General features: G+C 33.2%; 1 pseudogene; it reads left to right on the top strand.

Annotated features, from left to right (window-relative positions):
• The first annotated feature begins 1,221 nt into the window (after positions 1 to 1,221).
• LOC149529373 (putative aldo-keto reductase 2) lies at positions 1,222 to 7,103 on the top strand (annotated as a pseudogene).
• The last annotated feature ends 7,175 nt before the right edge of the window (positions 7,104 to 14,278 follow it).

The following is a 14,278-nucleotide window of genomic DNA, read 5'->3' as shown; positions in this document are numbered from 1 at the left end:
AGTGATTTGGTTAATGAACCAATTACTAAATCAATATGGAGTGATACATAATAGCAAATGAGGAATCCATAATGGGTATTCTGGTTCCCAAGTGCTGATAAGTATGATAGCTACTATGAAGACCAAAAACCAAGTGATAATTGATCAATGATCATATGTATATCCAATGATGGTCCATGATTACTATGTAACAGGATGATACACAAATCAGGAGAAGTTGTATCAATAAATATAAATAATCAAGAGGACATCAATCAACATATGACTGAGCAATAATAAGCATGCAACACTCATAACTGATACCAATATGGAGGAACAATAATTATGTTATGATAATTATTAAGTGAAAAAATGACAAACTTTGAGATCTATTAAACCAATGAACCATATTATTATACTAGCTCATAGGAATTTATAAGGCAATGCTCACTCTTCTCTTTTCTCCATGACTGATTCCTCTCAGGTGCCAGATTCCTATGGGAGTGTTGGCACATTCCTAAAGACCCATATAATATCAACCAATCAACAAGCCCTTTGTAATGAAACACATGGGCCTTATATGACCAAATCAAGCTTAAACTAGATATAATGATGCCTATAATCAGGCCTACGATGAAACATGAAGCTCAAAACTCAAGATTGGAGCCTAAAACTTATTTAAACAGCCTCTGGGTCTAATGAATGGACCTGATCTAATTAGAAAAGTCCATAGTTCAATGTAGAATGGGCTTGATTAGGCCCCAATAGCTGACATACAAGCCTAATTAGGCCTAGGTCCAAGTGGCTAGAGCTTTAGCATATAGGGTGTGAATTTGGGAACACATACCAGGCTAAGTTTGAGACAGATCTAACCTCAAAAGGGTAACATGTGGGCCTCGGCCCAGAACATGAAACATATAGGCCTTAGCCACATGAAATAAGACCCAAATCTGGGCACAAAACTCATAAACAAGGACCTAAACTAGATCCAATCCAAACATGTCGCCTCAAATCTACAAGGCAGATCCTAATAGACAAGGTGATGGAAAACTAAAAGTTTACCAAAACAAAGAACATTTTTAAATAGAAGAGAGACAAGCGATGGAAAACTAAAAGTTTACCAAATTATGGTTCACTAATGTTTACAGCCATTGTCTTTCACCATTACTATGTCTCTGTTGTATAGAGTTGTGAGAAAAACCAGTTGAGTCATTGTCTTTACCTTCAAAATTTGCCTCACCCATGGACTTACTTGGTGTAATGTGCACATTTTTTAGGCTAGAAATCCTACTTCCAATGCAAGAGGACTTCTCTGAAGGTAAGTTCAGCATTTTGGACATGGGCATTAGAGCTGAGATATTATGTTCCCATCTTGACTTTTGACTGTATGAAATGATTCCTGAGATAATTTGGCTCAGAATCAGAGAGAAAATTGGGACTTGAATTAGAGTTGATAGTCTTGTTTCTGGCATGGGCATCCTTGAACCTGAGGAGGAGCATCTTGGCAGTCTCTTTGCCCCTCAAAAGGCAGGCTGCTTCATCCTTTGCAGTGTCAAAGGTGCCCAACAAATTGATCTTTTGAATGTTGTCTTCTATCTCTGCAACCCATCTCCTTGATGGCCTTTGTCTAATAGTAAGACCATTAGTTCTGATAGAAGAACCATTTCCTATAAGCAATATGTGTTGACACCAATAATATCATATCTGATTCTCATCACGTTGAATATACATGGTTTAATCTTCAAAACATTTGCAGAGTTCAAGGATTGCTTCTTCTGTCAGTTTAATGTTTCCTTGTTTAGCTTCTTCTTAATTAGAATACCAGCAATCTGTTGAAGTTAGTTTCTCAGTGAGATATTAGATGATACACATTTTATTATCCTTGTCTTTTTGGCCCACTACCAAGAAATCTCTCTTCCAATTGTGGTAAAACTTCGTACATCTCGGGCAGGCTTGACAAAGCAAGGTTTCATAGACCAAAAAGCATGTAGAAGCCCAAAAACAATTCCATAAAGGAAAAAGCATTCCAGCCTAGCATGTATAGAAGATATAAAATATTAATTGTGAGCTATATTATTTCTTGAATTTCTAGAGGCCTGTATGATTTACTCTATGTTCTTCAGATTTGTATATTTGCACTTGTTTTTCTCATCAAACTCATTCTTTGAATATCATGAATAACCTTCTTTTCTTTGCACTTAGTTAGAGCAGCATCTTATTGTTGGATTAATTTTCAACATTTTCTTTTGAAATTTGTGAGATGGCTTAACTCTTTAAGTTCGCTCACCAAGTCTACTCGCCATGTTGGCTCTCTGAGTTAGCTCACCAAGTCACCCCTCCAAGTCGCTTGAAGCAAAGAAAAATTTGGTGTATTGTGCAAGTCTAAATAATGCTATCATTTTATATTTATAAAAACACTTACTTGGAAACATAAAGAAGTGTTCTCCCCTTAGATTACTTCCCATTTAACAAACCAAGGAAAATGCAATAGATATATTTATCAACAAAGAAATAACATCAACAAGAGTAACCATGCCATCTACAACAACTACAAGATGATAGATGTCCTGCCATTCTCATGGCCCAAGGGGCCATATGAATTGGACACTTATTATGTGCCCTTGCGTTTAATTGAGGAGGATAGTCTCAACTCTCCCAACATCCTATCAAGCTTTTCCATCGAATTCCTAATATGGTCAGCTATTAGAAGTATGCAGTGAAATGGATACAAGTGAATTTAGGGTGTTTTGTTTTCAATATCATTTGTATAATGATCATAAATCCTTGATACATTTTTCTCTAAATTGAATTGCAATTACGTATTTTATATATAGAATACTATTTATAAATAACTTGTGTTGTGGGACTTGTTATTTTTGGGCAAAATCCAATATATCCCATAAAGAGATCATTATGTAGGAGCCCCATCATTCTGAAAAATCATACCATTTTTGGTAGGCACCTAAAAGGCAATTTCCATAAGGAGTTGATGCCTTCCATTGGTTAAGATAAAAACTTAAAATAGATCTTTGAGGAGTGACTGCAGAAGATACTTGAGCAACTGTAACACAATTATTGTTGTTTTCTGGAAAGCCTTAAAGCATCTACAAATGTAGCAAACTGAGGCAGGCAATCACATTTTAATATGCAATAACAAACAATTCATGCACTCTCTCAGGTTACCATACTCAAGGCCCTAGAGCCACTGGGCTCTAAAATGACAAATAAAACTTCAAACTAAGAACATGCAGCATGAAATTAATTACTAACTAATGTCATTATGCCAACATCACTGCTGCACTGCATCCTGGAATAGTTTAACAATATAAACTACCTCCAAATGGCATTTAAAGTATGTGAGCTAGAAAGCAAATCTAGGTAACAAAAATGAGGGTCAATCTCAAGGTCAATGTTTTACCCTGCCATTTGGCAGAGTCAGTCAAATATATTCAACCTGCCCTTGAAAAACATGAGATTTGTTGAACATCCTTAAGATTCATTCTATTTTTTTCCTTACCTATAACTCGTGGTATGCAGAATAATATTGTGTATATCTTCCATTTGACCCCCCAAAAGCTTCCTGCCATGTATCTAGTAGGACCAAGATCTTTTCTCTAACATTTAAATCAGGCTACAAAATAAAATACAAATAAAACCCACATAAAGGACTGCTGAAAATATGCACTAAGAGCACAAACCGAAAATTGTTTAAGCTACAACCCAGAAAAACATGTGCAAGTTACACAAAAGCTTTTTTTACAGACCTTTTTCTTTACTATCTTGACCATTTCATGTAGCACATCTCTCTCGACAACTTGCAAGTGAACATTATCACCACAATTTTTTGTAAGTGTCTCTAATAACTGCAAAAATAACCAGGCAAATATTAAATCAAAGTTATCCATCAAAGTCAATCATAAATGAATTCTTACAATAGTAAATTTTTTGCACTCAGAATTCAACCAAATATCTCAGTAATGATAACTTAAAATAAATCAAAATGTATATAGAAATTTATAATATTATTCAATACTAATCGTTAGAGAAAGAATTTGGATCTTAGGATTCTTATTGGCAATGTGTTTCTTAATTGTTTTGATTACTTCCTTTTCTTGTCTATTCCAACACAATCATATTGACCAATATAGACCCTTCATTACTATCACCATATCCAAATGTCCATTTATAAGAAAGAACTTAGAAGACAGAGCTATTAACCTACTTTATAAAAACCATACCAACATCTCTTATGCGAACTCTATTCATATAACAAAGATGGGATTACATTCTCTGAACATGGACTACCATTAATGCATAATACAGAGCAACTACCAATCAAATAATGTCAAATTGGATTTACAAAAGAGGATAATAGTGTATCAATATTTGCAAAGCATAATCAAGAAATCTGAACCTAAGGTGGATTAAAGCAATTTAGCATGATTCTATGCCTTGTAACTCAGAGATGAAGGTATTTCCAAATATTTTGTATGACTTCTCATGTTAGACAAAAGATTATACAGACACATCTTATAAATATAGCCAAGATAGAATATATGACAAAAGGAGTAAGATTTCTTTGTGCCATTCAAGGTTCTTGGATAGGCAGCATGAATAAAATGAAATGCTTTCATTTCCTTAAAAATTCTTGAAATCCATGTTTGATTGTGACTACCATACATGTTGATCTGAGCATGCCTGGCTCCCAGTTACTGCTATGATATAGTTTAAGATTACTGCTGTAACTGATAAGTGGTGATGTAGATGAGAAAATTTGGATAATAGTTTCTATATGTTACGTGTCAAGAAGCTTCACTTTACAATTTAAAAAATGGTTCTACCATACATGCTGTTTTATTTTGTGTCATCTTGGAAAACATTGGATCATTCATGTAAACAAACCTAACAAGATCTCTTGTGTATTTATACTTAAGTTCTAACGTTTCTTTTCCAGCCTGCACTAGAAGACTCTTCTGAAAAGTAATTCAACATTATAACATAATTATGAGCTGCGGAAGCATCAACTGTACCAAATCCTTACATAGCTGAAAACTATATAACCCATCACTGAAAAGTGATCAATATTACTCAAAAGATGCATTTGTTAAAACCATTGATTGATCAAAAGATGCACATCTTGTTTCCAGCTCGTACTGTTTCCATTTCTTAATCTATTAATTCTCTGAGCTTGATTGTTCTAACACCGTGCATAATGCTTTTATTGTTCCTTCCTAAATAGGCTCTGAAAGGTATCAGAGAGAAGATGCATATTGTAACTAAGTTTGGATTGACTTGGAGTAATGGAGAATTTGGTGTGAAGGGAGATCCTACATATGTCAGGGCTGCCTATGAAGCAAGCCTCAAGAGGCTTGATATAGACTACATTGATCTTTATTACCAGCACAGGGTGGATATTACTGTACCCATAGAAGCTACTATAAGTCTTCGGATTCCAAACCCTTAACCTTGCACCAAAATACTATTTTGTCATGGTGCTATAAGTTTTAAGATTCAAAATCTGTACTACTGTGACAGGTTTTTTATTTTAATCTTATTTATAAAATTTTGGGCAATGGTTTTTGTCCAAAAACTACATAGTTGAATCTTGAATTTGATTTGATGTGAGAAATATATTTTACATATCATTTCTTGAGATTGATAAGTATGAAATATTTTCTATAGCATGTCAAATTGTGATTTTACTACAAGGATTCAACTATGTGGTTTTCTAGTGAAACGCATTGACACAAGTTATTTTAATAGTGGTTCACAAGAACTCATTTTTCAAAAGAATGAATGGAACATGTAGTACTCATTACATTTAGATGATGCTCATAAGGTAAAGCATTAAGCCTTTCCAGAAGGTCACTAAGTGCAATACTACTCCAACTTATTGTCATGAGAGATGAGTTCTTATGAAGCTAATGTAACATGAGTCAATGAATTTGTCTCAGAAACAAAAAATTCAAAATTTCAAACCTCTAATTTCACTAGAAAATATGTGTCTAATAATCAAGGTTGTATGGCTTTGGAGGGAAAGATTGTATCCCTCTGGCTCTTTACCAACGCCTAGCAAAACATAAGAAATCTGATAACAAGCAAATCAGTTTTCCTTTTATACAGATGGGTGAACTGAAGAAGTTGGTAGAAGAGGGAAATATAAAATATGTGGGTCTGTTTGAAGCCTTTGCTTCAACAATTCGTAGGGCCCATGCAGTGCATCCAATCACTGTTGTGTAGCTTGAATGGTCTCTCTGGAGTAGGGATTCTGAGGCCCAAATTATTCCCACCTCTAGGTAAACATTGTGATGATATAATACCTCAACAGTCAGTGATTCAATGTTTACTTTATAGATTGTAGAGAACTGAGAATAAATATTTGTGAATTGGGTTCATAGTATATACCAAAAGTTGAAGTTTTTAATAAGATTTTTTTTGAACTTTGTTCCATTTGAACTTAGATAAGGAATACAAGCTTACTTATATTTATTTTATTTCATTTTATTCCATTCATAGGGAGTTGGGGATTGGGATTGTTCCATATAGTCCTTTAGGCATGGGTTTCTTTAGCACAGGAGGAAAACTTCTTCAAAGTGTGATAGATAATGACTTCGTAAGGTAAAGGATAGGATTTTTTTTTTTCCATTTAATAATTGCACCATTTTAAAGATGATTTGATGTTGAGTTCAAACATTGAGACTGAACAACAAAGTAAAATCTAAACAAAAATCTACATGACAAGACTGACAATAAAGGTGAAAATTAATTTGATTTGATTTTGTCATTGTTGATTGTTTCATATCATAATAATTGATCTGTTAAATAGGGGAATCCGAGGTTTTAAGGTGAGAATCTTGAGTAGAACCAAGATCTATTACTAAAGCTAAGTAAGATCAGTTTAAGAAAAGGGTGCAGCCCAAGCCAGGTTGCTCTTGCATGGGTTCAAGACCAGGGAAATGATGTTGTGCCCATTCCTAGAACCACCAAGATGAAGAACCTGGATGATAATATCTTCTCTCTCGGTAAAATTGACAGCAGATGACATGAATGAAATCAAAGCCATCTTTCCTATAGATGTTGTAGCTGGAGATCGACACAGAGTTGTTGATTTGCAATTGACCTAAATAAATTCAGAAACGCCCCCATACAAAACTCTCCATTGAATTAAAGCAAATAAATGTTTGTGTTCTAGAGCATAACATTTGCAATTGAGCTAGATGAATAAAGGGCTCTAAAGAGTTAGCAGTGTTAAAAAAAAGAATCTAAATAAATGGATTTTTTAGCCTTGTACTTTATCAGTTATAAATGCTTATTATTGAAAATGTAGTATTTTTAAAGTCTATTAATAGAGTATTTTCAGAGCCTATTAATAGAGAGCTTTTGGTAAATGACTCTATAAAGAGTTTTATAAACCTGGTGGAAATATATTTCGTTAATAGTAATGATACTAGCATTTTAACATTTATGCATGACAATATTTATGGACTAGTGATAAACCCAAACCCTTCCACATGGATCTTAAGCAGGAGTTAGTAATAAAGATCCAATAAATGAGTCGTAATGTCTCCAAGGTTCTCTCAGAGACTTTGATATTCAACCATTGTTACTCCACATAACTTGTGGGCTTGGACATCAGGATAACAATATGCCATTTATTATCAGTGCATGTCAAGGATACATTAGAGGTTTTCACCCCATATGTCAACAAATTCACATTTCAAAGTAGATAATCTAGAATGTCCATCCGGTGCCAATTACATGTTTTATTATCAAGACAAAGCACAAGAACCCGTAGCTACAAATAAATCCAAATTTCCTTGAATTTCCTTGAAACAATATGAAACACACTCAGAGAAGTGGTATAACATTGAATAAGACCCATATTACATTACAAAAACCATATAAAAATCTCAAAGTCTTTCTAATACAAATTTCAAACTCGTTTATGATCATATTAATTTAAACAAAAATAAGTATATAATGGTAAGAAGTTGCATGCAGAAATTATTTATAATATTGCATTCAAATTCATTGATATGCACAGAAGTAGTGCCATGTAGAGTGCAGGAAGGGTCTATTTTGTATGGGTATGTCTCTCTTGATACAGAGGTGTGAAACCTGAGAAAGAAATGGTAGCCCTCGTTCACTATGTTTTGTACACAGATGTCACTTTTCTTGATACTTTAGAGTCTTAGACACTAATAAAATTATTGTAGGGAAAGTCAGTCAACTTACTAAATCTATTATGACACCTCCATTCTAAACGACATTATCATATTAGACTTTTTGATCCAACGTATTGAAGAAATTACCTTAATATTGAAGAATTAATACAAGTGATGTTGCAGGTGTAGTGGGATTGCTTCCAAATTCTAACTCTTCCACAATACCACTCTAAATATATAGTCCATGTCTAGTTCCTTTGTGCTCATTCCATTAGGAAGACTCCAGTCGAAGGAGTGAACCAGCGAAGCCAAAATTAAATGAAGCATCTTATCAGCCAAAGGAAGCCCTAGGCATATTCTTCTCCCTACTCCAAATGGTATAAGCTCAAAATCTTGTCCCTTAAAGTCCACGGTAGCTCCCTCTCCCTCCAAAAACCTCTCTCACATAAATTTGGAAGGCTCCTTCCAACACAACAGGATCCCTCACAATCGCCCACACATTAACCCATACTTGTGTGTCTTTGGGGATCACAAACCCCCTATTTCACAAGATCTTGATGCTTTATGAGGGATCAAAAGAGGACCAGGAGGATATAGTCGAAGCACTTCTTTCACCATTGCATGAAGGTAAGGTAGATGATCAATATCAGATTCCTCCACTCTTCTACTATGACCTACAACCTCCTCTAACTCCCCTTGGAGTTTTTCCATTTTATCTAGATTATGAATGAGTTTTACTATTGCCCATTCTATTGTTGCACTAGTGATGTTGAAACCAGCAATTAACAGATCCTGCATTATCAAAACACCCCATCCTCATTAACCAATGCCGCCACTCTCATCTTTAGCCCTAAATTGGCCTCCTCATTAGCAGACGACAACATTGATTGCAAGGATTTCATTAACACCGCCACTGCCACACCTGTCTCCATGCACCCCCTATACATAGATGCCCCTTTCTCAAAAACCTTCGCCTTTGCCTCCTCCAGCCTGTGAAACCCTTCCTCCATTTTCGTCCTTAGCAACAATGAGTTTTTCCCACTTTTTAAAAAATTTTAACATATGAAGCCCATTTTGGTCAAAAATTCGACCAACACGAGCATGGATTTTTTAAAAAAGATATTTTTCCTTGCATATTTTGACCAATCTAAAACATTTTAATAGATGGTCAAAAATTTTGGTCGAAAATTGGGGTCAAATGTACTAGTGACCACTCGACCATGTGGAACCTAAATGGACCACTCCCACCGCACCGAGGAGATAGTCTCAAGTTCCAAATAGGATAACAATCCAAACATCAAAATACTCTCTAAGTCTGGGAAACCCTAAAAGTAATCTAACTCAAAGGTTCCAAGATAAGTTGACATCTAATTCTTACAGGTACACAAGACATGTAGGAAACCTACTATGTAAGCAAGCAAGTGTCATCACATGAATCACGCTAGAGTTACCTTGGTAGTCTCTTAGGACCTAGCCCCCTAACGATCCCTATGCAACCATTATTATCCTCTCGTACTGACAAGGTATACTATGGATACAAGGTCACAACCAAGAATTCTCTCTACTCCCATCCTAGTCTATGCTAGTACTCAAGGCATGGGTGAGAACATATAAAGAATCTTATTAGGTTCATTTTATTCACATTTAGTGTAATTCTTTCACTTATTAAACAACTTACAATGGGTTATGTTGGGAATCACATAGGGTCCTAACCCCCATTGTAAGCCACTTCTCAACATTACATATAGATTACCTACCCTAGGCTCATAAAAGCAAAAATCAATAATCATATAAAAATTACATCAGTCCTATACAAGTGACTAGAAAGCATCAAGGGATAATTCACAATAATCACATTAGTTCTCTACGAGCAACTAGAAAGCATCCCAAAATAACTGATTGAAGACTCAAAATGGTTAAGTCAAACATGTCATAACATGACATCATTAATAAAAAAATACAAATACCTTAGTCCTATAAAATTGATTGGAAAGAAATCCAAATACAACTAATCAAGACTCAAAAATGGTTAAGTTAAGTAGGTCATACATTCACCTCAATGTAACACAAGAACACTGGAAAGCAATAACAATCAAAAGATCAACACACATCATAGAGCATACAAGACACATTACCATGGTTGGGTTTAAAAGATCGAAATCAAACATCATAACATCACAATCACATGACCCCCAAGCCTCTGGTAACATCCTAAGACTAGTCAAGGCTAGGTCAAACCCTGAAACCCCTAAACATAGACAACACATAGAAAACATAATAGTCTCATAGTTTGGTTTGATTTGGAAAGCTTCAGTTGAGTTAGATATAAGGATTCATTTTTGTTTCAATGTATATTCCAAGTATATAAGGATTTTCAGTTTACCCTACAAGTCAAACTAATCATTTATTTGAGTCAAAGATAGAGTTACCCCTATACGATTTTAAGTCAATCCTTCAAAAATAATTGAGGGGTAATTATTTATTTAAATTATAATAATTATTGATTTTAAAATAAATTAATTACAATTTAAATAAAAATAATATCATTAATCAATAATAAAATAAATCTAACACTTCGTTAAATGAATTTTGTTTTTTAAAACTTAATTAAATACATTTAATTAATTTAATTAATAATTACCTAAATTAACATTCATTAAATATTCATAGAATTAATAAGTATTAATAAAATTTATTAACAAAATTAATAATTGATAATTAATAATTAAATACAATTTAAATTTAATAAAATTATTATTTAATAAATTAAATTAAATATAATTTAATTTTAATAAAATTATAATTAAAAATTATAATAAAAATTTAATTTTAAAAAAGCATTTATTTTTAAAGCCCACCAACTTTTTAAATAAGTCGTGTGATTGCATACCTAGCTACTACCACCGACAGCAGTTGTAACGACTACCACATGCAGCAATAGGTCTGCATACACAGACACGATGAAGACAGAAAGCAAAGAGTGTAATCAAATTTAGCAAATAATCACAAGCATCTACCTAGACACTGATGCTAATCACTATGCCCAAGAAAATTATAGAGAAATTCCTCTTCTCAAAACCTTCTCCTTTTCAAAAATTCCTACCTTCTCCAAAATTTGTGGTTCCTTCCCAAAAAATTTCATCCCTTGAAAATGAACCCTCCATTGGTGATAAGGAGTTCTCTCCTAAATTCGGGGCACTAATTGTATGATCACGATTAAATTTTATTTTATTTTTCCTTTATCTTTTCTATGCACATTAATTGAATTATTAAATAACTTTATTTAATTCTCACTCGACTTCTTTTTTAATTAATTTATTAAATTTAATCTCATACATGCATCATGCAATCATAAAACTTTTAATAAGTTAATATATTTTCTCACTTCTTAATTAATTTGTTATATTTTAATCTCATGCATACTTTATGAAAATTTTAAATTAATACCTTTTCATGCTTTAATTAATTTTTGAAACGTTAATTGATAAAATATTTATTAACTTAAATAATAATAGTATTTAGCATTTATTAAAAAATGAACCCTAAATATATTATTATTAAATTAAATAAATATTATCACATTCTAAAATTATCCTTATAACTTTTATCTTCAAATTTAATTCTTTTTATTTAATTAATTTCTCAATTAATTAAATATAATTAAATATTAAAAATATCATAATAATTTTCTATTAAATTAAATCATCAATTTAACTTTTTTAGTTAGATTTAGTTAATAGAAAATTCACCAAAGACTCATAAAACAAACTACGAAAACCCATCATAGGAAAACACATACAAAATCAAACTAAAGGGTTATAATCACGAATTAATGTCATTCAATGCATTCGAAAGGTAGACAATTCATATACTTATCCTAATTTTCTAAGACAAATGGCTTAAAGTTTTAGGATTTGAACTCAAGATTTTATCTCTCCTCTCTTACCATTGAGATAATGTGATAGGGTACAGTCATCCTAGAAAATTCAGGGAAGTCGATACCCAATACCTACAACTTGCATAAAATCCACACATGTACAAATGCAATATTCTAAGCTAAACAGGCAATGGCAGGAAGTGGTGCATCATGTAGATCTCGACTAGCAGGTGACTATGACTCCCTTCTTTGACCACATCAGAAATGCCATACATAAAGAAAACATACATGCACATCATACACATGCAATATGGGTAACTATCCATAAGAGAACACATATGATAATCCATCTAACTAATCATCATCAATAACTAAAAATAATGTAATAATCATCATGCATATATGATATATAAAGTATCAAGTAATCTCATCTATTGGAATATTCAAATGGGAAGAGTACTTTTGAGAGGGGGGTGAATTAGAAGTAATGCATTTTATCCATTAAAACTTTTAACTAAAATTAAACTGCATGCATGTAAACATATCAAATAAATATGAAGTAAACACATGACACCATAATTTGGTAACCTAGAAACTCTCCATGAATAAGAAGGTAAAACTGGTGTGGGGATGATACTCACAAAATGACTGCAACAGTAATTGTCTAGATTGTGTCAATAGTAACCTAGTTAAAGGATTTAAAAATACTTTACATGAAGTGTCACCTTGTTAAAGGATTTAGTCACCTCTTCAAAGGATCTACAAAATAGTTGTTAAGCTAACCTATCAACATAGGATTTTCCACTATCTAATACAATTGCTGGAGAGTATTAGGAATCTTTGACCTAATTGCTTAAAATCTTCAACTAGTTTTGGGCACTTGATATGCTCATTCTGATATGATCCTTGCTTGATCTGATATCTATTCATATCCCTTACTTTGTTATGATCAACTAGATGTGTAATTTCTACTCAATTCACTAAGTCTTTGATGCCCCTATTGTTTGCCATGTTTTGCAATTTTTCTATCTACTTAGCAACTTCCTTAACTTCGATTTAGTAACATAAAATCATGGGGTATAAGCCTTCTTATAAAGACTTTGTAGAATTAGCATTAGGTATGGATCTATGATCCACATTGAATCTTTAATTCCCACTCATTCTTGGCACTTTTCTCATTTTTTGCATGCCTTCTCCATTTTTCTTATTGCTTGCATGTTGATTGCATAGGAAATATAAAAGATTCATTCTTATCCTTATTATCCTTCAAAATCCTTCTATGTTGACTCAAAAAATGGTTTACATCTGAGTTTGTGAAGGCACAAACTTATATGTTGTTCCTATGTTACTTGGCACATACTAGACTACTGATGCTTGACACATGTTTGATCCTAGTTTGCTCGACACCTATTACATTCTATCTTGCTCAACACATGCACAGTTCTAGCTCACTTGGCACATGAAACATTCTGACTTTCTTGGCATCAACTATGACTCAACACCTATATATCACTTGACACATGTATAATGCTCAGCACCTAAAGTCACTTGATGCCTGTTGGAATTCTGGCTTGGCACATATTGTAGCTCGACATACACAGTGTACTCAGCTTCTATGTAGAAAGTGGCTAAGTGTGTTGACACTAAAATGTCAAAACCATTCTTAGACCAACAATATCCCTCTTTGACATGAGTGTCAAAAACACTTAACTAGACATTATTCATCTATCCTTATGAGTACCCTATCCAATTTTCTATGCATATGTACAAAATTCCAAAAACTTCTTCAAAATTTTGAAAGGAATAATATACCTTGAAATTATAATAACTCCCCTTGATTTGATTGTGCCATTTCATTCTTGCAACCAAAATCCTTGTGCTGATGTACATGATAATCTTTGCCTTTGCCCTGTTTCAGTTTCCTGTACCTGCTTGCCGAGTCATTCTATCTATTCTGACTATACTTGTAGGTTTTATTCATATCTCCCCAAAAACATTATTTCTCCCCCATACTATTTACACATTAAGTCTTGTTTGCCCCTTAGTCATATCTTCCTTATTGTTGTTTCTCCCTCTGAACGTTATGTCTATCTCCCCCTTTTTGATACTTATGTCAAAGGGTTCTAAGGAGTAATACCATATTTAATAAAAAAAGTGTTTTTTACCTCCATTATCATTTTTAGAGCTGCATCCCAATTTTCCAAAGCAATTTCTAGTGACTTATGCTAGATGACAGTCTCTGTAGCAAGATGTACAA

This window comes from Cupressus sempervirens, chromosome 11, assembly GCF_028749045.1.
Source record: "Cupressus sempervirens isolate cs-2001-9-10 chromosome 11, ASM2874904v1, whole genome shotgun sequence".
Classification (NCBI taxonomy): Eukaryota; Viridiplantae; Streptophyta; class Pinopsida; order Cupressales; family Cupressaceae; genus Cupressus; species Cupressus sempervirens.
This window is presented reverse-complemented; position numbering and strand designations above follow the sequence as displayed.